At 37.4% G+C, this 20,622-nt stretch overlaps 1 protein-coding gene across 1 annotated transcript in view; it reads right to left on the reverse strand.

Moving 5' to 3' along the window:
- TLR3 (toll like receptor 3) overlaps positions 1 to 15,486 on the reverse strand; it is a 36,335-nt gene extending 20,849 nt beyond the window's left edge. Inside the window, exon 1 of the mRNA XM_068186927.1 lies at positions 15,413 to 15,486. The gene's annotated coding sequence lies outside the window, so the exon portion shown is untranslated. The remainder of the gene's footprint in view (positions 1 to 15,412) is intronic.
- Positions 15,487 to 20,622: the final 5,136 nt, after the last annotated feature.

A 20,622-nucleotide genomic window follows, 5' to 3' on the forward strand; every position in this document is an offset into this window, starting at 1 on the left:
TGCCTACTTAATAGTTCCAATGTTTTGGACATCCTGAATTGAGGTGAGAAATGAAGTCTCAGTATATCTAAGTAACCTACTTCAGTTCAGCATGCATGGCTATGACAAGCATAAAGTATAATCCATATTGGGGAAACAAAGTACATAGGTTGTGTTGTCACATCAATGCTTCCTTTTAATTACACCACACAAACTAGGTGTTGTATTACATTCTTCATCCCAGCTCCTGATCACACTGGGAAACACTTTAAAATCAGGGTCATATATCTACATAAACATGACCATAAATCAAATAAGTTTTTCCTCAGTTGAGATTCAGCATCTTAAATCTATATACCTAATATCTGTGTGTGTAATGAAAATAAATGGATGTGTATATAGCATCAACCAGAGTATCTCACAACTGTTATTTGTATCCTCCAAACTACATAATGGAAGTTTCTCTAACTGCTAAGAATCTACTTTGGAAGTGATCTCCTGTACTGCACTGACAGTGATACTATGCATCTCCTCTGACTTGAATTCTGTGTGCTAACAGTATCGGGGAAAAAAAATCCAAACAAATCAAAACCTTAAATTAAAAGTACTGAGACAAAAAAAGAGCTTTTCATTTGGAGAAACCATAAGAGGTAGGAAAGACAGCAGATTTGATCCCATATAGTACTACCTGGCCAAATACATAAGCAATTTCTGAATAGGTTTCTTGAAATTCCTTGAGACTTTTAGACCTGAAACTATTAGTCACTGCTTTACTATGGCTAATAGTTGAAATACAAATAGATTGATACAAAAATAATGGATCCAGAATACTTCTTTTTGCACTGCATTATTTAGCAACTGACCGAATAATGGAACTATGAGAAATATTTTATGTTATGTACTTTTATTATAAGAAAATTAGGAGAAATGCATTGAATCACCTTTTCTGTATAAGAGAGTAAAATAATTTCGAAATAATAGAGCTGCAGTTGGTGCTATTGGCATATTCCACCCCACTCCTACCAAAGAAAGTGTCACATTTTATTATTTTGAAAAGGCAGCATCGAAATATCAGGTCAGCAGTTGCACTTACTCAGCAAAGTGCCTTATTTGTCAGGGTTTAGTACTCTCAAAGAACACCACTAGATGTCAGCAGTAACTTTCTGCAAAATACCAAACAACCGGTTGGTTTCTATTCAGAAATCTGTACAAACCCTGAAAATAACTCATGATGCCCAAAGTTCATTACAGAAAACGTGTAGCTGATCCTTCAGCTGCTTCAGAAATCAGGGCCACATGGCTGGCACTATTCCATTTCTTGAATTAAATTTAGAAGTACAAGAAATTCCACAGTCTTATCCCAAATAACTGATAACTGAACATTTAATGCACACAGAATGAATTATTTTATTCAGCTAAAAAAAAAAAAAAAAAAAAAAAATCCAGGACCAATGGAATCTGGTATATGTATTGCAATCACTACTCATAAGCCACCTGCTGCTGCTGCTGAATTTACCAGAATTTTTTCCAAATAACATAAGGAGTAGCATATGGACAGAACTGCACTTTAACAGTTTTATAACAGACTACATCCTTTAAAATTCAGAGGTGTGTCATTATGACAGTGCTGAGATACCTAAAATGCATGGCTTATTATTCCTCTGATACAAGCCTTAACCTTTCCCAAGATTGCCCACAAACTATTCATATGATTTTCTGGTGGGGGATTAATTGCAATTATGAAAAGAACAAACAAACAAACAAGACAACAGCAACAACAAAACACCAAACCAGAAAGCTGAAAGCACTTGGAAGGTTTGGGGTTTTTTTGGCAACAGACAAGGCACCTGAGAATTTCTCTTCTGATTCAGATAAGTGTCTCTTCTATCAGCTTACTTTACTTCCTGCCATGAGGATATATGCCTTACTAAAATGCCTTTGACCTGGCTTTTCTTTCTGAGTTCTTGTGCTAATTTGTAGAAGCAAACAGATCAGAACACTAAGCATGAAAATTAACAATGTGGGAACACTTGGTATTGGAACCTAGACTTTTGCACTGCTCATCAAAGCTAGCTATGAAATCTATTCCTACATGGTAATGATAAATTGTTTTTAATTGTCAGCATAGGTAGTGGAACATTTTTGTACTTAAATTTCAATACAGGTTACTGTATCTAAGAAGACGTTAATTGAAGGCAGAAGTGATGAATAATTTTGATTTAATACTTTTTTTCCAAACAATGTCAGTAGGAAGTCAGGTTATTAGCTTTGTTTCAGATAAGGATAAGGGCAAAATGTGTTGCAAATAGTATGCAGATCATAAGAAATTCTGTCCTTTGATGTTCTCCTACAGTGTAAGCCTGAGCTGGCTATTTTACTAACCTTTTATTATTTTCTCTATCCTATTGGTGGAGATTAAATTAGGTTTCAATTTTTAGTACAAACATGGCCACCTGCAGATAGAATATACTGCATATTATCAGCTGTATTTGTGTGTGCAGTCAGGAATGAACAGCCTAGAATTGAACTGGTTTTCCAAATCAGTTTCTTCCATGGGATTTTTCCCAGCTGTATTGAAAGTGAACTGACCATGAAGCCCAAGGCCTTACCAGTTTCCTTAAGCAGATTATTCCATTGCTATTTTCTCCATTCTCTCTTGTTCCACTGAAAATACTCTTACAGATAGTTGGGTGTTGTGTGAATTAAGTTTTAAGTCCTTTAGCACAGAGAGTATCTGAGTTTATAGAGCACCTGACAGCCTTAAATTCTGGATATTACCATAGTTTTAGTGCTGGTTGAAAGATTCCATTTTGAAATGTCAAAAAAATCTGCAAAAGATCCACAATGCAAATTCTAAAGTCCTTGCAAGTTCTATAGTCCAAGAACACTTCAGGGTGTGCAACAGCATTGAGCTGTCTTCCCTAACTCACAACGGCTGGACATATCTAAGCACACAGCAAAACTGTTTGAGTCAAGCAGTGCTTCTCTGAGCTGTACTGTTTCACTTCTAAATAATTTCTGCTACCAAGGCCATTACAGCAGATATTCAGGAAACAATAGGTAAGAGACAGCAAATCCTTCAAATTGCAAATAAAATCACTTCTGTCAAGAAGCCAGACAGTTCACAGCACAGTTCTGTAATTTGTCTACTTTGCGGACAAGTGCAGAGGTGAATTGCAAAAAAAAAATTAAAAATTATGGAGGGAGACAAAATATTTACAAGCTTAAAAATAAAGGGGTTCAAATCTTATTTTAATTGTCTGTTGAGTTGCCTGGATAAACTTTTGGCTACGAACAGTTATTAGGGAAAAAAAAAAAAAATAAAAGGATCAGTTTCACAGAATCCAGGATCTTAAAGCTAAAAATGAGTGTCATGCCTTGAAAAAATGTCTTTTCAATAGGTAATATTTATTTTAAGTTAAACAAGTACACAAAGCAATTTAGTGCAGACCAGCAGATCTCACCAATATTGCCAAATGGAACCATGACACACACATAATTTAGATTCTCAGAAAAACTCAGCTTGGCTTGAAATTGACCTTACATCAGGAGTAAAACTCCAAGAAAGCCTTATTTTGCATGTTAGTCCAATTAAGTTGACAGCTGGAAGCTCTTACATAAATATGACAGCTAATGAATAACCTTCCCTCCAAACAAGCCGAGATTGTTTTGGTTTTTTTTTCTTTTTAAAAGAATTATTATTAAAATTATAGCTTTAACACAAAGCAGTGAGACAAGCAAGAATGCTGTGGATCAGAAACACTGAATATACAGAAAATTTTTGTATGTTCTTTCTATGCTTTAAAAATTCTCATGTATTTTTCAGTTATCTCATGCCTCCCTGTTACAGAGCTAATTTTTTGTACATTCTCAGAGTAACTATTCAAAAGCAATTTCTGTCCATCTGAAGCCATGCCCCTCACAATATTGACAAGGTCAGTGAGGTCCACAGGAAGTCATTTGCTGAGTAAGTGCTAGTCATGCAATTTACAGCTGCTTGGATGAGCAGTTTTAATTTACAGCGCAGTTTTTCAAGTTGACACCCTGCTTAAAGAAAAATGCCTGAAATATTCCTGTCACTGTTGTTGTATTCTCTCTACAATTAGAATGTTATCCAGATTTTTAATGCTAGATATAAGTAGGATTGTGGTTTTATGTATACCAGGAGCTAGAATAGGAAGTAGTGCCCACTTCTTTTTTACAGCCTCTTTTCATTCCTGCCACATGTAATATGAGATGAAGAAATAAGATATCAGAGCTCTGGAAGCAGTTCAGGGACATAATTGAAGGAGTGATTAATGCTGTTGCATAGACACGATCTCCTTAATCATTTGGATGCAGAATAGATCGTGACTCTTTAAAAATACTTATAGCAGACATTTGAACACTGTTCTTTGCCAGTTACCCTGCTTTGTTTCACAGAAGTTTTACATCAACAACTTGAAAAGTTGAAAAGGGGGAGTGGGGAGGAAGGTCAAAGGATATCAAAAAAGATTATTAGTTCTCTTAAGCAAATAAAACATTGTGTGCATAAATACATTCCTGAACAGTGCCTGGAAACACATCACAGAAGGGTCCTCTAATAAAGTAATCATATTATTCATTAACATTTAAAAACTATTCCAGCACACTGCTGTGTGGTATGTTCTCAGACTGCTTTGCTGCAGTTAAGAAAAGGGTCCAGGGTTCATAGGGGAGGGCTTGTAAGCAGCTCACAAACAACGTGCTTGAAATTCCTTCCTTTTGTAGCAGGAGTGCAAAACTACAGTTGAATAATCAAGCTATTGAACTAGGATTTATGCCAAAAAGACTAATTTGTAAGCTGTGTCCAAAGTGTCTGGGTTTGAAGTGATTTGCATATTTCTTCCTCTGTTATTCTAGGAATGCTATGGGAAACTTGCTACCCCAGGTCTCAGCAGTAGGTTTCTCATGCATACCTTTCCAAACATGTCTTTGGAAACATGAAAGCAGTGAGTGTGACAAGCATCAATATTATATTCATGTAGTTTATGAATACAGGTATTCATGAAACAGGATTCTAACTTGAAATTTCTTACAATGTGCTGTTTATCTAGGTCACATTAAAAACCAATCGTAATGATTTATGCAAAAACATAAGGGCTGTGATAAATATAAATAATGAAAGTCTGCCAAATATTTATGTGCCAAGGTAAAAGGCAGTCTTATAGCTGTGAAATGGGAAATAGAGATGACAGTGCATCGAATGCTGGGTAGCCGTGGGCATTCCCCAGCACAAACTCATTATTCAGGACTCTTCCACAGACTCTTCTACAAAGCCTGCTTTTGTAACTGGAACTGAGCAAAAGTAGAATTTGACTGTGACACCTCAGTATTCACATTATGGTCCTTATTTCACTGCATAATAAATTCCCTAATTTATTAATGGGAAGCCATTAAGGTACCAACTTAAGTCACTTATCCCTACGAAATTACTTTTGAACGCTTCTTTAAAGAGTGGACAAAACTTATGGCACAAGTGTTCACTTACCTCCTGTCAAATTACATTGAATGGGAAAGCTAATGCACTGCAGTGGATATTCAGTTTCAGTAAAAGAAAGAAGCAAGCAAGCTAAATAATAAAGGCACAGTTGGATATAAGTCTTTTTTTGTTTACTTCAACCTACACATACAGATGCATCTTCTTCCAGGGTTTGACATTTTACCAGGATGTTTTGCTTTTGGCGTACTTTACTTCTTGTATGAGCTATTATGTTTGAATCTTCTACACAGACTGAAGCAGAATCCTTTGGAAAGAGAGTGGAAGATGTGCTGAGGTTCCTGTGCTGAAGGACAAGTGAGCATGCCTAATGGAAAGAAGGTTCAGCACACTGCAGAGTGTATCAAAGTGCTGCCTCACTGCACTGACCTGCCAAGCACCAGGAGCAGGGAGCCTTTCTAGTGCTCAGTGTGGTGGGGAATGTATTCAGTCATCCCTGGAGAGTCCCTGAGATGTTAAAAGATAACCTGTCACCACCTCTTTTCACTATCAACCTTGTTGTGCTGTGAAGAACCCTCCTACAACCACAATCCAATAAGGGGGCAGAGTTACAGATCCTTAATTTCAAAGCACGGCAACTTTAAGTTAGTCCTCTGAAAAATCATCCTAATAAGACTTATGCTGCAAAGACAGCCTCATGCTGTTTACTTATAATGTAAGTAACTATACCTCTTAACTGGTTAAAAATGCAAGAGCTCCTTCCTCTGCATCTAAACTGCTGCTTGAACATTTCAATTTTCTTGGAGCCATTGTTATTTTTTTACTTTAGAATGTCTCAAAAAGATGCTTTCACAGAGGTTTGATACCATGTTTATCTGCAGAAGACAGAGAAATATAACAATCAAATTCTTTGCAGCTTGTACAGTATTTTATTAATTTTACTGCATTTTTTAATCAATCAGCAAGTTTTTCCACAGCTTTGCTGCTTAACCAAACTTATACTTTTGTAGATGTGTAATGCATTGAAATGAATTTAAGGCCCTAAGATAACAACAATCATCTTGTTTCTTGATAGCAATGAAGCCATATTAAGTCTTTCCCAACTACTCAAGATCTCTGTTGCAAATCTGTTGTGACAACAAATATATATGTTGTGGCAAAAGCAACCTAGCTGGCTTTTAAGTTCCTTAACTTTCATTTTGATGCTTGAAATGCTCTTGCAATGAAAAACAGCCAAGAAAGCTTTCACTTATGAAAAGAAAGTTTTCACTATATTACTACCCTGGATCAAGCATCAGTAAAAGGAAAAACATCTTTATAGATGCATTTACACACGTGGCCACCAAGGGTAGAAACAGTGACATTACAACTAATCACTCACATGGGAAGCACAGCCTAAGTTCACGACCAACAGCTGCATGAAAAAAACAAAACAATCACAAAAAGTTGATTTTAGATATCCTAGACAGGATATTTGGGGTTTTTTGGATTGAATTTTAAGGGTGGTTTTGGATAAACATAACCTTTGCAAAAGCCAAAAGCCCGTCATGTGGTTTGGAAAGAAGTATTCAAAGATCATTGCTTGAATGGATTTTGGCAGGGTCAAGGCAAAATTCCAACAGTGCATACCACCAGTGCCACCCACTTGCAGCACTGCATAAACAGTTTTAGAAAATAAAATCTGGAAGAGGCACTTTGTACAAAACTGCCAGCCCTCACTTGCAAATTTGCATTTTCTAGGAAGTATTAGGGAAATACATGGTGAAATTAGGATAACATGACTGTCTATATAAACTCATTTTACATCTGTACTTACAAGTTTTTATTTAAGGTTGCAGTATTTAGAGCTGGCAAAGTCCTGATTTGTTTTTCTGATTCTCATAGTCCTACTCAAATCCAAACCATTTTGCTATTGAAACTTTATTTAATCTCTAAGAAAAACAGGCTAATCCTGATAATGCAAGGGATGTGCAAAAATCCTTCAACTGAGGAGGAATAACCCCAAGTATCCAGGCACACAGGGGTGCATTTGAATGGATAGTGGCATGGTAGTGGAAATCCTGGAGATCTTCATGGAAATAATATTTATGGTGAATCCAACCTGTGCAGGAAAACATGCCAGCATCTAGAATTGCATTAGCCAGCAGGCTGATGGAGGAAGTTCTCTCCCAAGGCTCAGCACTGCTGAGACCACTGTGTACAGTCTGGGCTCCCTGGGTACAAGACAGACATAGACATACCAGAGCAAGGACAGCAAAATAATTAAAGGATTGCAGTGTTTTTCATATGATAGTTTGAAAGTACTACGAATGCTCAGCCTGGAGAAGTATCTGATGGGAGCATGTACAATACTCTTCTCAATAGTAGCCAGAGAAAGGATGGGAATACTGGAAATTGTTTGAACAAAAATGTTTTTACTTAGGGTGATGAAACACTGGAACAGGTTTCAGAGGTTATAAAGTCTTCATCCTTGGAGATATTCAAGACTAGACTGGCCACAGCTAATATCAAGCTGCTCTACGTGACCTTCCTGTGCACGGAGCTTTGACTAAATATTCTTCAGAGGTCCTTCCTCCATCTTCAACTATGACTTCACACCATCCATTCCAAAGAGACCAGGGCAACTTAGTTTCCTTTTAATGTGTTTTCACTTGGTCAAATCTGAGTTTGATTGAAGGAAAGCACCAAATGTACCACTTATAATGAAAGCAAATTTCAGGCACCCCTTTAACTTATATGTGATACAGGACAATATTTCCTGATAATATTGTTAGGAAGCCATGAGCCTTAACTGAAATCTTTACAGGGTTCTGATGAGGAACTGAAAGAGGCAATGCCAATGTATTTATTTATACATTTAAGCATTATTAAGCATGCATTTAAACAGAGATAGTGTAGACTGTGCAATACTGCAGCAAACTCGAATTGGTGCACAGGGGTAGTCTACATCTGTATTCAAATTTAGATTTTAAATGTAGTTAGTCTTATTCCACCAGGAACAGGGTATAGTGAGTAATTTGAAATCAAGGATTAACATCCGCTCCAACAGAGTCTAGAATTTTTGCTGTAACCCATTTGTATTGATAGCTAAGGATGGAGAAATAAATACCCCTTTCAATGTCTGACAGTAGGTAAGAATTAGAAATGTGTCCTAAAGCATGGTATTTTCAGCTCTGCAGGCCTCTACTTAATCTAGAAGAGGGAATAAGATATATAGTGCTTCAATTTAAGTAGCCAAAGCTGTTAACACTCTTTATGTCCTGAAATGAGGGCTTCTGTTGACTGCTCTCTCAGTCAGAAGTGCTGGGTCCAAGATAACTTTGCCTAGAACAGCTTCTGATCAGCTCTGAGTACAAATGCCAAGACTCATTAACATGCTTTGTCTTACAGTGTCCCTCATGTAGATGTCTTCAGAGTCATCATTCAAGAAATTAAATTAAATATTTAAGAACATAAAAGTTAACACCAGTAAAAGAAAATATCTACTGCCATTTTCTTGCTGTAAATACCTGTGCACTAGAAAAAGGTGAGGGAGCAAGAAGGTTTCCTCCAGTGTCATTCAACTCATCATTTTAGTTTTCAACTAAAATACAGGGAAACCAATACTATATAGTGTATAGTAAACCATAAAATTAGTATATATAAATCAATATTCTAGCATTAGAAGACTCTCGGATTTTTATTACTTATATGTAGGTGAAAGCAAAAAAAAATTAAATTGAGGTAGCAAATATATACAAATAAATTATGACACTCAATAATTTTGACACTCTTCCAAATATACTTACCATATATCCCAAATGATGCACATATGGGAAAAACATGATCATGTATTAGAATAAAATTCTGTATATTGGCCAAGCCAAAAAAATTATTGAACTTTAAATACCTGATTTTTCAATAGAAGCAAACATACTTACTATAAAGTTTTCTTTGCATCCTTTTATTCCTTCTAAAGAGACTGATAATATAACTCCTTCACAGACGCTTGTAATATGATGTCTTCTTTATCAACAGCAAATTTTTTTTAACTCTGACCATTCTACTGCACAGCAGTAAGTAGCCAACACATGCATAAAGAATCTTGTTTTGTCTTCAGTCCTAGAGCTGGATGTCTCCTGTTCCAACTCTTCTGAGCTGATATTAGCTATTGACTCTTCATGCTGGACCTGGGAGTAAATGTACAGAAAACAGAGCTTTTCTTAGGGTTCTGGTGCTCTAGAACTTCATGGATGCTCCAGTAAATGAAGAACCTTATTTCAAGTTACTAGTAGTACTGACCAGGCTGAAAATACTTACTGAGCAGAGGAAAATTAAAACTATTTCCTTCATTCAGCAGAATTTATTGGAGCCTGTTGCAAGCAGTTCTATGGGGACTCAAGAGAAAACTTTGCAAGACTTCTTTTCAACAAAACCTGATTGTGGGATGGTAACAGCTCTGTACTCAGTACCTTATTGTATTGTAAAGGCTCAACACAGCCCGCAAGTTATACCCATTTGCATCAGCAAAGGATCTGTCTGCAACTATTTAGTGATCAACAGCAGCTCAAGTATATTCTAAAGAACTTGTTTGTTTTGCATTCTCTCGACTTTGAAAACCGTTCAGTTCATGTATAAAAACTTGCACTGTTCAGGAACATGGATTTATTTGCAAGAGGTGACTCATGCTTTTGCTCGGGACAGAATTAAAAGTAAAACAAACTGAACTTAAGTTAGAAAGGAAATAAATACACTGGCAGACAGAACTAAAAGGCTCACTGATGTCACGCTATTAAGTCCTAGAAAATTACTCTATCATTCTGCTGCCTGAGCCTAGGATTCTTTCCTTTATTCTTAATCTCACTTTCTGGACATTATCCAGCTTACTTGATTCACCTCTCAACTTGTAGCCTCTGTCAATCTTTAGAAAAACAAGCCCTTTGGATTTTTTTTCCCCTTTTTTCTTGTTGCCAAGGATTCTGTTTAAAAAGCATGCTTGCTTGACTTTCAGGAATTTGCACCAATATAGAATAGCAATGAGTTACAGCATGTTCAAGAAATGCACACACTTTCAAGCACAGAAAGAACTGATGACCAACAAAGCAGCTACAGTATTATGGTGTGTATATTGCACCATTTCCTTTTTATCAGCAAGAAAGCTTATAAATATTTAGTTGTATTTGTTTGAAACTAACCAACCAAGATCCTAATAAGCCTGACAAACATTTCAGTACATGTTATCAAGTAAAGTATTGCAAGCCAGGTGGATATGAAATGTCTGGAAAGTTGACAAACTCCTGCTTAAAAACAATACAGCAAAGGATTTCAGTAGAAGTAATTTTTCATTATAATCCTCAAAGTAATTTGGCATGCTGTCAAAAATTAACTTTCAAGGTCATGTCTATGTATTTTATATTTCAAAATTTCTCACTAAGCTCAAGCATAAATCAGACTTTCTGTCTTTAAGGAAAAGGAGGTCTAAACCAGATGAGACAGACAGAGAAGTATCCTTCCTTCAATTTTTTGCATCACCTAGGACAGCAACCTGTGCCTTCCACAAAGTGGAATTATCCTATGCAGCTCACTTGACTAAGCTTTTTCCCCGTCTTGTCCTGGAACTATCTTTCCCTGTGGAAAGTTACTAAACATTTCCAGCAGAAATTCTTGATCCTGAACACCCCAGATCCATGGACACATCTTGAAATTAATGTCCTCATCAGCCATTATTTTATTTCTGACTGAAGTGCTCTCAGACTTTCTATCTTGACACTCAAAGACTCCCTGAAGAACAAAATTTTTTTAAAAGCCCTTTCAGTTTGTTGTGTTTTGTTTTTTTTTTTTTTTTAAGCTTGCATTTTCTACTGGAAATTCTTACTAAACTTCATATTTTAAATATTCACTTGCATGCCATGAGGAAACATGCTGCTACAAGATAACAAAGTGTGTTTTTCAATGTATTATTTCTCCAGTCACTCCAATATACGAACAACACCATTTAGTGTAAATTTCACTAACACCCCTTTGGTTAATGCTGGCTGCTGACTGGCCTTCAGCCTCTAAATATGATCCATAGCACATGCTCTGTGCATGGACTTAGGTGAAAGGCAGTAGCAACTTCCTTGGCCTTAAAGCTTCTTCTCATCTTCATTAATGCAACTTCCCTTTCCCTGGCATCTATCTAATTATAATCCTGATTAAGAATAATGCTTCAATTTTATGGTGCAATTGAGACACTGATACTCAAATGGATTTCTGTTGTCTTGGAAGCAGAATAAAAATCTGTTTCAGAATAGCACTCTAGTCTAAATAGAAAGTTTTTAATGTTAGTTATCCCACTGTCAGATGTGTATAACTTCCCTACACCCTCCCCACCTCAAGAGTTTTGTGTAGGTAGCTTCCCTTATTGTGAACACCTCTTTAATGTCATAAAAAGGAATTCACCTTCCTGGTAAAATTGCCAGTTATGGAGATTAAAATAATATACCTCAGCTTTTCTCCTATTGTGTCACAAACTGCTATGTATTTACAGAACATTTTCAGAAGAGATGTGCTTACTGCACAGATTGCAAAGCTCTTGACTACTTCATTTTGGTCTTTGGCAGGGAGAGAAGGTCAAGACTGTAAAATAAGGAGCTACCATCAGAATGTGGATTTGGCCTGTGGCTCATTCCTTTGCCAGGACAAGAAATTCTTGGATGGTCAAAAGCAGGGTGCAAGCCAGGTGAATTACCTTGGCAGCCTGGGATTTGGTCCATAGACTATTACATCACTATCTTTATCTAAGTTTAAAGTTATGCAGGGAGTACAAGCAAACACCTGGGCACAGATAAAGCCTGCTAAAAGCTACCAAGATCTTTCCCTTTTTGCTGGACTCAGAGCTTTGATATTTTTCCATTTTCTAAATTATATAAAATATTCCAAATTTCAGTACTACAGGTTATGAATTTTTTTTTCTTTTCCATTACTCTTAAGGAACTTCAATGTTTCCTTCTAAAGAGAATCTATTAAATTAAGTGTTTTGCTGGAAAAAACAATCAAAAACACTTTCCTACCCAAAATATATGAAGATGCATTTACTTCATTATCATACTTCACCTGCTATTTCTGTCCTTGAACATGACCACATTTTATTCAGAATTTCATTCAGGCTGCTTGATGTCAGATAAATTGATTCCAGATTTTCATGGAAACAAATTGATCATGCATGAATATGTACATTACAGGGTATCTCAGCCTACCAGAATTTTATTTGCTCAGAGTTTTGGGGTATTAAACTACATCCAGAATTCCTACAAACTGTTTTATTTTATGGGTGACAGAGTGGTTCAGCTCCACCTTTCAGGTGAACAGGTGCCCACACTGGCTTGCTAATTGGGGTTAAACCACAGGGCTTGGCTTTAAAAACAAGGCACAACACACTGAAAAATATCAAAACAACTTTGAAGCAACCCATTGTGAACAACACTTAATCTTGTTTTGCTCTGTGCCAACAATCACTCTGGAAAATATTTTGAGGATAATAAACCCAGCTGTGAATTAGACAGTAATTTAGGACACTGTTCTCAAATTATATTGTGAGTTATGAGGACATGTTTTACAGAATTGAAGGCATCAAATATGGAAGTCCCACTTGGTTTTCTATAGAAAGAAAATGAAGCTGATAAATTGAATCAAGATGGACAAATGGAAAAATTATAATGTATTTATGCACAAAAAAGTCTCCTATTATTCTTTAGCGGGACATTTTCAAGATACAATTTAAGATTAATTCATCATCATTAGAAAAGTTTTATGCAGAGATGCACTTATAGCAAATATTGGCCACCAGTCACTATTGTTATTAGTTGAAAATTCTCTGAACCTTGTTGCACCATTTTTAGATACACCTCAACAAACACAGCACTCCAGCTGTTAAGCAAACATTATGGTGTCTGCTTCAGAGTCTTTCAAAAGCAATGAACAACAAAAGGAATTCTGGCAAAGAAGTGGGACAACAACATAAAGGTAAAATTGGTTTATGCTTTACACACATTTTCCTCCTTGTGTACTCTTATTATCTCTGCTATTATTGTTCACATTACATTGCAGCTACTAGCAAAGTGAAGTAATCTGGAGACGTAAGCAGAGTCCTTTGCTTTCTAAACATGTAACTAAACACATTCTAGAGATTTGATCTGTAATTATAACACATCATTGAATCTTTCCTTTCTGTTATGAAATTTATACCAAAATATTATTTAATTGCAATGTAAATACCTTTAATCAAGCAAAAGGAATTGTAACTATGAACACCAAATTTTGTCCCTCACTTGGTGTTTCTGTTGGCTCCTGCAATCTTTTACATGCTGAAAGGTCAGGCTGGTAAAACTTTGTTACAATGCTATACGAAGAGTTATTGCTCTTTAGAAGAGTCTCTACTCGTGGTATGAAAAAGTCAAGCTGAAAGTGCATTTTTCAAGATGAAATTTTACATTTGAGGGCAATCATCCTTTTCATCCAACTATTACTAAGAGATTAAGCAGGACAGAACACAATAGACTCTTCAGTTAAAATAGGAGATGCCCAAATGCAGCTTTCTATGGAAGCTATACTACTGCAAAGTAAAGAATCTCTAAATCTACATTACCCAACTCAGAAAGGATTATTTTAAACTTCTTTGGTAACAACTTAAAATTCTTAAATGTATTCAGCATTACCAAAACCAAAACAGCTACTGAGAACAGAGAGCCTATTTTCTTACCAAAAGTAAAGTAAAAATGGTAGCAAAACAGAATGACAAAAACATTCTGCTTTGAGAAAGAAAGACACCCTTAAAAGATAGCACAAATTTCTAAATTGCCTTGAACCTGTTTAAAAGGTGCCCTCTGTAATTTATGCTTCATCCTAGCCCCAGGAAAGATGCTAGTGTTTCCCTGTTTTTATGCTGAGCCACAAAGAAGGGCCACAAATCATTGATGGCTATAGGAAGGCATCTGTATGTCTCAAGCACTACACAGTTACCTCACTTCTGAACTGTTCACCCAGACAGGAAGGCTGATGGCAGCAATATCTCCTTTACATAAGCTCCACTTTGCCATGGCTCCAAACTGAGTCATTCACAGACTGCTGTCTTTCTAACAGGCAAGAGTAGACCTCCAAGGCTGGCTTACAGCTTTCTACCTCCCCCAGTAAAAACTTTAAGAGTAGGCAACAGATTGTTCACTCAGCTCCTTTTCAGATAAAAAGCTCTGGATGATGAAAGCAATCTGTTCCAATTTTTAAAAATCCATGTTAAACAAAACAATTGCAACTCTTCCTACTGACTGCTGTGTCACCAACTATATCTGCAGCCACTGAAGTTGCCCGAGTGTAGGTGTAGTCACAAGCCTACTGTATGAGCAGGATTACCATAGCAATCACAGCTCCCAGAAGCACTACCTTGAGGCATTTAAAGATAAACCTGGTTTTGGTGGAATAAAAATTTAGCAGTACATGCCAAAATCGCAGCAGTCCAGAGTGCACCACACCAGGCAGAATCAAGTTTAACATCTCACAGGGCACTTCTCTGTTTCAATAAACTGGGTCAGTACCTGCATTTCAGGATCTAGGTCTACACACACAGCATAGCTGAGTAATAGCCCAGCAAAGAGAAGTATTTAAAATAGTGCTGTTAAGACAAGAACACTGAAACTTAAAAATCAGCGATTGCAACAGATGACAGATCCCATCTTTACCTGCTGGTGGAACCAAGCACCAACATCTCAATTATGCCTAAGAAAATCCTAAATAGCCATAAAAAATAAATTTAAAACAATGTTATCTTTTAACTGCTATGACAGCACACACAGTATCTCTCAAAACCAATAAATCCATACAGTTATGAATTGCAACATTCAGCATGAAGATGCTTCATAATAATTCCTCCAGTGCTGTTACTCTTGGACAGTTTTCAGAAGGATGAACCTATAACCTACATCTCAAGTAAACACTGTTTAGGTGTTAGAGTACCATACTCACTTGTCAGATTTTCCTCCTTCTCTTCATTTCAACTTTTGCCCACCACCTATTTCCTCTACAGCAAACAAAAAAAACTGGACATTATCAGTCACCTTTACCCTGTCTCTGAACACCCCAAGTATAATAGTGTGCTTGGTGCAGCCAGCAGTATTTGGAATGAAAGTAGCTTCATACCAATCAAGTTAAATTATAACCCATGCAGTCCAAATTCTAAAAAGACCACAAGCATTAGACAGAAAAATGTCAGGGATTCCTAGCCTGGGAACTATAGCCGGCTGTAGCACACCAGTAGAGCCTTCCAGGCATCCCAAGTACTTGCAGCTTCAGAGAATCACCCTGCAGAACCTAACTGCACTGCTTTATCCTTCTAGTTCCATCTGGATTGTGCATTAAGACAACAGCCAACAAAAATCCCTGCTGAAGTGACTGGAAACAGGTAGGTTCTGAGAGGGGATACGAGATGGTTGGGCACTGGGTAGATTGTGTCTCTGCTAGACAACAATAAAGTAGAAAAGGATGGGAAAGAGAAATTACAAGTTAAAGTGTAATAGTCCAAAAGGCATGTGTTCTAAAGCAGGGAGTCAGAAGAGAAAAGTCAGAATAGAAGCTGACATCTGAGATGGGCTACAGCATTTTTCTGTGAACTTGCTTTAAAGTGGGTCCCAAGTCTTTTCCAAAGAAAGGTGGTCCATTTAAGCATTAAGGAGGCAGCTAAGAAAAATAGCACTAAAAAAGTGTATAGATGGTAAGATAACACATGATTTTAACTTTTTCTAAGGTTGCTTTTTCCTCCCTGTAAATAAACCTAAAATGTGGGGAAGGGAGGTGGGTACTAAACTAAGAAGGTCATGCACAAAAGTTCAAGTCATCCCTCATGCAACTTGTCATTGTTGCAGGCATGGGCCACTCACAGGCACCCATGCCCACTTTCTGGAATGGCCTTTTTTCAAGATGAGACTGCCTCAAATATAAATCACCACCCTCATCACGCTGTTGTTGCCTGCAAGGCCCACACTGCAAATGGAAGTTGTGCAAAAGCAGTGGTCACTCCAGGGCACAGCTTTCTCTTTACCCCAGAGAACGTGCCTTTTTGCATAGCTACAAGCCTGCCCTAATAGGATTCACTTTGCTCATAATCACCACAGCAAGCTTTTGCCCACCATGTCTTGCCTCACAATCCCCTGTCACCCCTGGTCAAGGCTCCTCCCTACATATCCCCAGTCCTTTCTCAAGGCATTCTGTCCCACTTAGTGGTGGCTACTGCTTTCCAAACAACCACTTTTCACAAGACTGGAAGCCTGCTCCAAACACGAGGCACTCCACTCATGGGTAAGGGCCCCCCCCACATAACAGGTCCTCTCTTGGAAGACAAGCCCACCAAAACATGAGGCGCTCAGCCCATGAATAGCATCAGCGCGCTCTCCTGCCACCCCCACCACCTTCACGCCATATGGCAGCTGCACACATGCATGTGCAAGTCTTTCAGAAGGCTGTCCTTCCCCCAGCAACTTGCTGCTCACAAGCACACAAGCTTTCCTCAATCCCTTAGCCTATGGACCCATGCTGCCACAGGACACTTCACCCTGCCACCTTTAAAGGCATCTTCTCCTTCTGGACAAATCCATTTTTCTGTTCCCAGCCATCCTCCCTGCCCCTAATCCCTCTTCCATAGACTACAAGCCCACTCAAATGTTTATACAAGGCGCTTTGCTGGCAAACACCATCTGGTGTGCACCCTTCCTGTGGAAGGCATATACTGATCTGCACCTTTCCTGTGGAAACCTTTCCCAATACCATGCAGTGAGTAATTTCCCCACAAGCCCAAAAATATGCTTCAGAGGAGACCCTCAGCCTCTGAACACTACTGCAGCCTCACTCCTACCGGTCCCACAGCAAGTAGGAACTGCTCACAAGCATGTGTCACCCTGGGACGAGCTTGCCCCACTCACTGGCAGTTCATGTCTCACAAGGGTGCAAGCCTGCCCAAAAGCCATCTCCTCACTTTAGGAATAACACCCTGGCATCTTCCCACCTGTGACACCCACAGAAGCATCTGCCAATCCTTAAGAAGGCTTCTGCCCACCCCTGCAGGACACACCCTCCTCTCCTGCACAAGGCTCTGTTTCTCCATTCCATATTCTTATTTCTCTAACTCCACAATTTACTTCAATTGCGAACAAAATGGTGAGCAACATAGGATTGTTGTTTCTGTGTCTACAGTTGCAAAATACTTGTTATTACAAAAAGCATGACAAGTGACACAAATGTTTATTCTTGGCTTTTCTTGGGATGCTGATGATTAATTCCTAATGTTTCACACTTCCCCCTTAAAATTTTTAATACAGGCCTGATAACTAGAGTGGAATGGGTAGCTCTTTGACGACTATTACTAGGTATGATAATAGCTATAAAAAAGAGTCAAGTAAAGGCTTGTTCTGAAGAGTATTTTAAATTAATTCCTAGAAAGGTTCCAATACTACTTTGTTTTCGATACTTTTTTCTCTTGTCAACCTTTTGATAATTTCTTTAGCAGTAAGGCACCAAAACTAAAGAATTGGCTTCTGTTAGAACGCAATAATTTTCTAATTTTTTAAATTTTTAATCTAGTAGTTATATGAGGGGATAAGATTGTGAGAGACTTAAATATGGAGAAAGATAGCATACAGATACTTTTTGAGCTAAAGAGCCACACCATTTTCTATAATCTAACTGTATCCTTTACTTTCTACAAGATGAAGGAAGCGAGTTTTGGTATTTTTAAAGAACAGTTGAACATCTTAAACCCTAGAGAAATTGAATTTCTCAGTGAGAACTTAGTGGATGTTGCTATAGTGTTAAAATAAAACACCTGTTATAGTCTACCATAAAGCAGAGCATTTAACTTGGCAATGTTTGTTCCTCATGGAAATGAGTCCAACTGTTTTCTGTAATATCTACCTAATAGCACACAAGCTTTGGAACACCAATAGCTATGAAATCTTGTTTTCAAGCCACAAAAGCTCTGGACCTTGGAGCTGAATTGTAGGCATGATTAAAACTCTTGCTCTTCCTGAAAGTTAATTCTGTGGTGTGAATGAGGCAGGCTTGTTTCTGCCCAGTTCCCTCCTGTTTCAAGATTTTTCTAATTATGTGGATGTGTGATTTTTACCTTATTTCTTTTTACCACACCTCCCTAATTACATTGCTTATGAGATTGAATTCTTTTTTTTTTCTTAAAAGGAGAAAATTTTTATTCATGAAATTTAAATGTATACCATGCTAAGCTTTTAGTTTTCAGGCCCTGGTAGATTGCCACCTACTCAACTTTCATATATTTTATTTAAGTTCCTCATTGAGAAACTATTTCTGTGAGTTTTCTTTTCAGTAATGAATGGAATTAGTGATAGAAGCCTTGAGTTGGTTTGAGAACATGGTCAAGACGTCTTTTCTTTAAAATACCAACAAAACAAACAAGTGTTTTATGCTTACTACTGAGGAGAAGAACAGCTTCAGTATCTCTCCTAGTCTTTTTCCAAGCCTTTTATTGCTTTCATAATATTGGATTAAGGAAAACAGAGTCAACTAAAATAACACTAACTATGCTTACCAAAATACAGTAATTCAAATACAAAAACCATGTTGCACAGAACATGACCGGGCTTCACCCTAATAAAACTTAATATAGACAAAATCGCTGTAATATGTCAAGAAATAGTGAAAGTTAGAATAAGAACTAAGTTGTCTTCACCCTGGATACTATGAACTAGTTGTATTTTCTATGGCAAGTGTGCTTTAAGAACTAGCTGATTAATGATGGTAAAGTGATTTTTGGTGCCTGAGGCTCCTGAGCTTTTGAGAGAAGTGAGAGAAAACTAGAATACTAATTTGTTTTGCTGTGGCAAGTTAGTGAAAATTCAAACTCTGCTTGACTCATAAATTAAGGTAAAAGCTAGCCACACAATTGATCTCAATGTAACCCTTCTGCCTAGTGCTGATGGGCAGGGCACAAGAATTAGAGTGTAGCCCATTTATTACGAAACAGCTGAATCCTTGTGGAGTGGGATATGAGCTGAAGTTATTTGCAAAGTTTTATTGGTGCAAGGCTAGAGGGGAGTTTGCTTTTTATGGAAACTGTATCAACTTTGGCAGAGGAACAGAACTTGCATTTCTTCAGTGAGTCTTACATCTTTAATATTTTCATTTTTGAGGAAACAGTGAACTGTTTCAGTAAAGTTTTTGAAATGTACTGTATGTGTAAAAATACCACCAAATACCAGCTAGATGCCAAAATAAATTATAGTTACAGCTACATTTACTACAACAAATGTAAAAGTGACCTTTCTAAAACCAACTGATAAGTGAAAAAGACTCTGTAATAGCACTCAGAGTAGGTATTTTCAGATTTTTCTGCATGTGTGTGGCTTAACTGAAAATTCTCTAACTCTTCACTGAGACTGCTGTTACAGTCACACTGCTGTAGCAGAGTTAGTCTGCTTTGCACTTGGGAGTAAGGTCTTGGAGTTACTTTGTCTGGGTATAGTCAACAGTGAGGATTGGAGGCAACAAGGTTTAAAATGACAGTGGTAAAATATTTTCTCATTAGATGTGATAGGACAAAAAGTTACCTTTAAGTCTTGGAATCTGCCATAGCATCTTCTGAGAGGTAAAGACAAAGCAGTTTGCAGTCCTGGTTGCCTCAGGTAGTCCACTTCTGTTTAACGATATAACTAAATAGTAGAAATAATTACATCTTATATACTGCTTTCATTTACCCCTTTTGAACATCACCTGTCTCCTAGGAACTTCCAATTTAAGACATTGCTGAGAAGAGAAGAAATAGCAAAATGCATCTGATCTTAAGTTAGGAAATACAGTTCTGGGTGAAAGAAATGCCAAGTGTCTACTGTAGTATAAATAGTATTTCAGCACAACTGGCCACAAACTTCAACTAATTTTCTGCCAATGTATTCTTAACTGGGGCAAAGTGCTATAAGTAGACTTAACTGCTGTTCCTGTAGTTGCCCATTCTGCTGTTACATCCCTTGTTAACTCCAAGGCATTTTTATGTAGATTGATCCAAAGCTTCTTAGTGATAAGGGAAAACTCATATAGCAGAAGCAAGGCTGGGAGGAGAGGAAGGGTCAGGTCTGGCACTTCTGCCACTTTCATGAGTTGTGAATTGAGAAGTAAAGATGCTTCTGTTGTTCTATTTACACAGTTTTACTATTGTG

This window comes from Anomalospiza imberbis, chromosome 4 (genome assembly GCF_031753505.1).
Source record: "Anomalospiza imberbis isolate Cuckoo-Finch-1a 21T00152 chromosome 4, ASM3175350v1, whole genome shotgun sequence".
NCBI lineage: Eukaryota > Metazoa > Chordata > Aves > Passeriformes > Viduidae > Anomalospiza > Anomalospiza imberbis.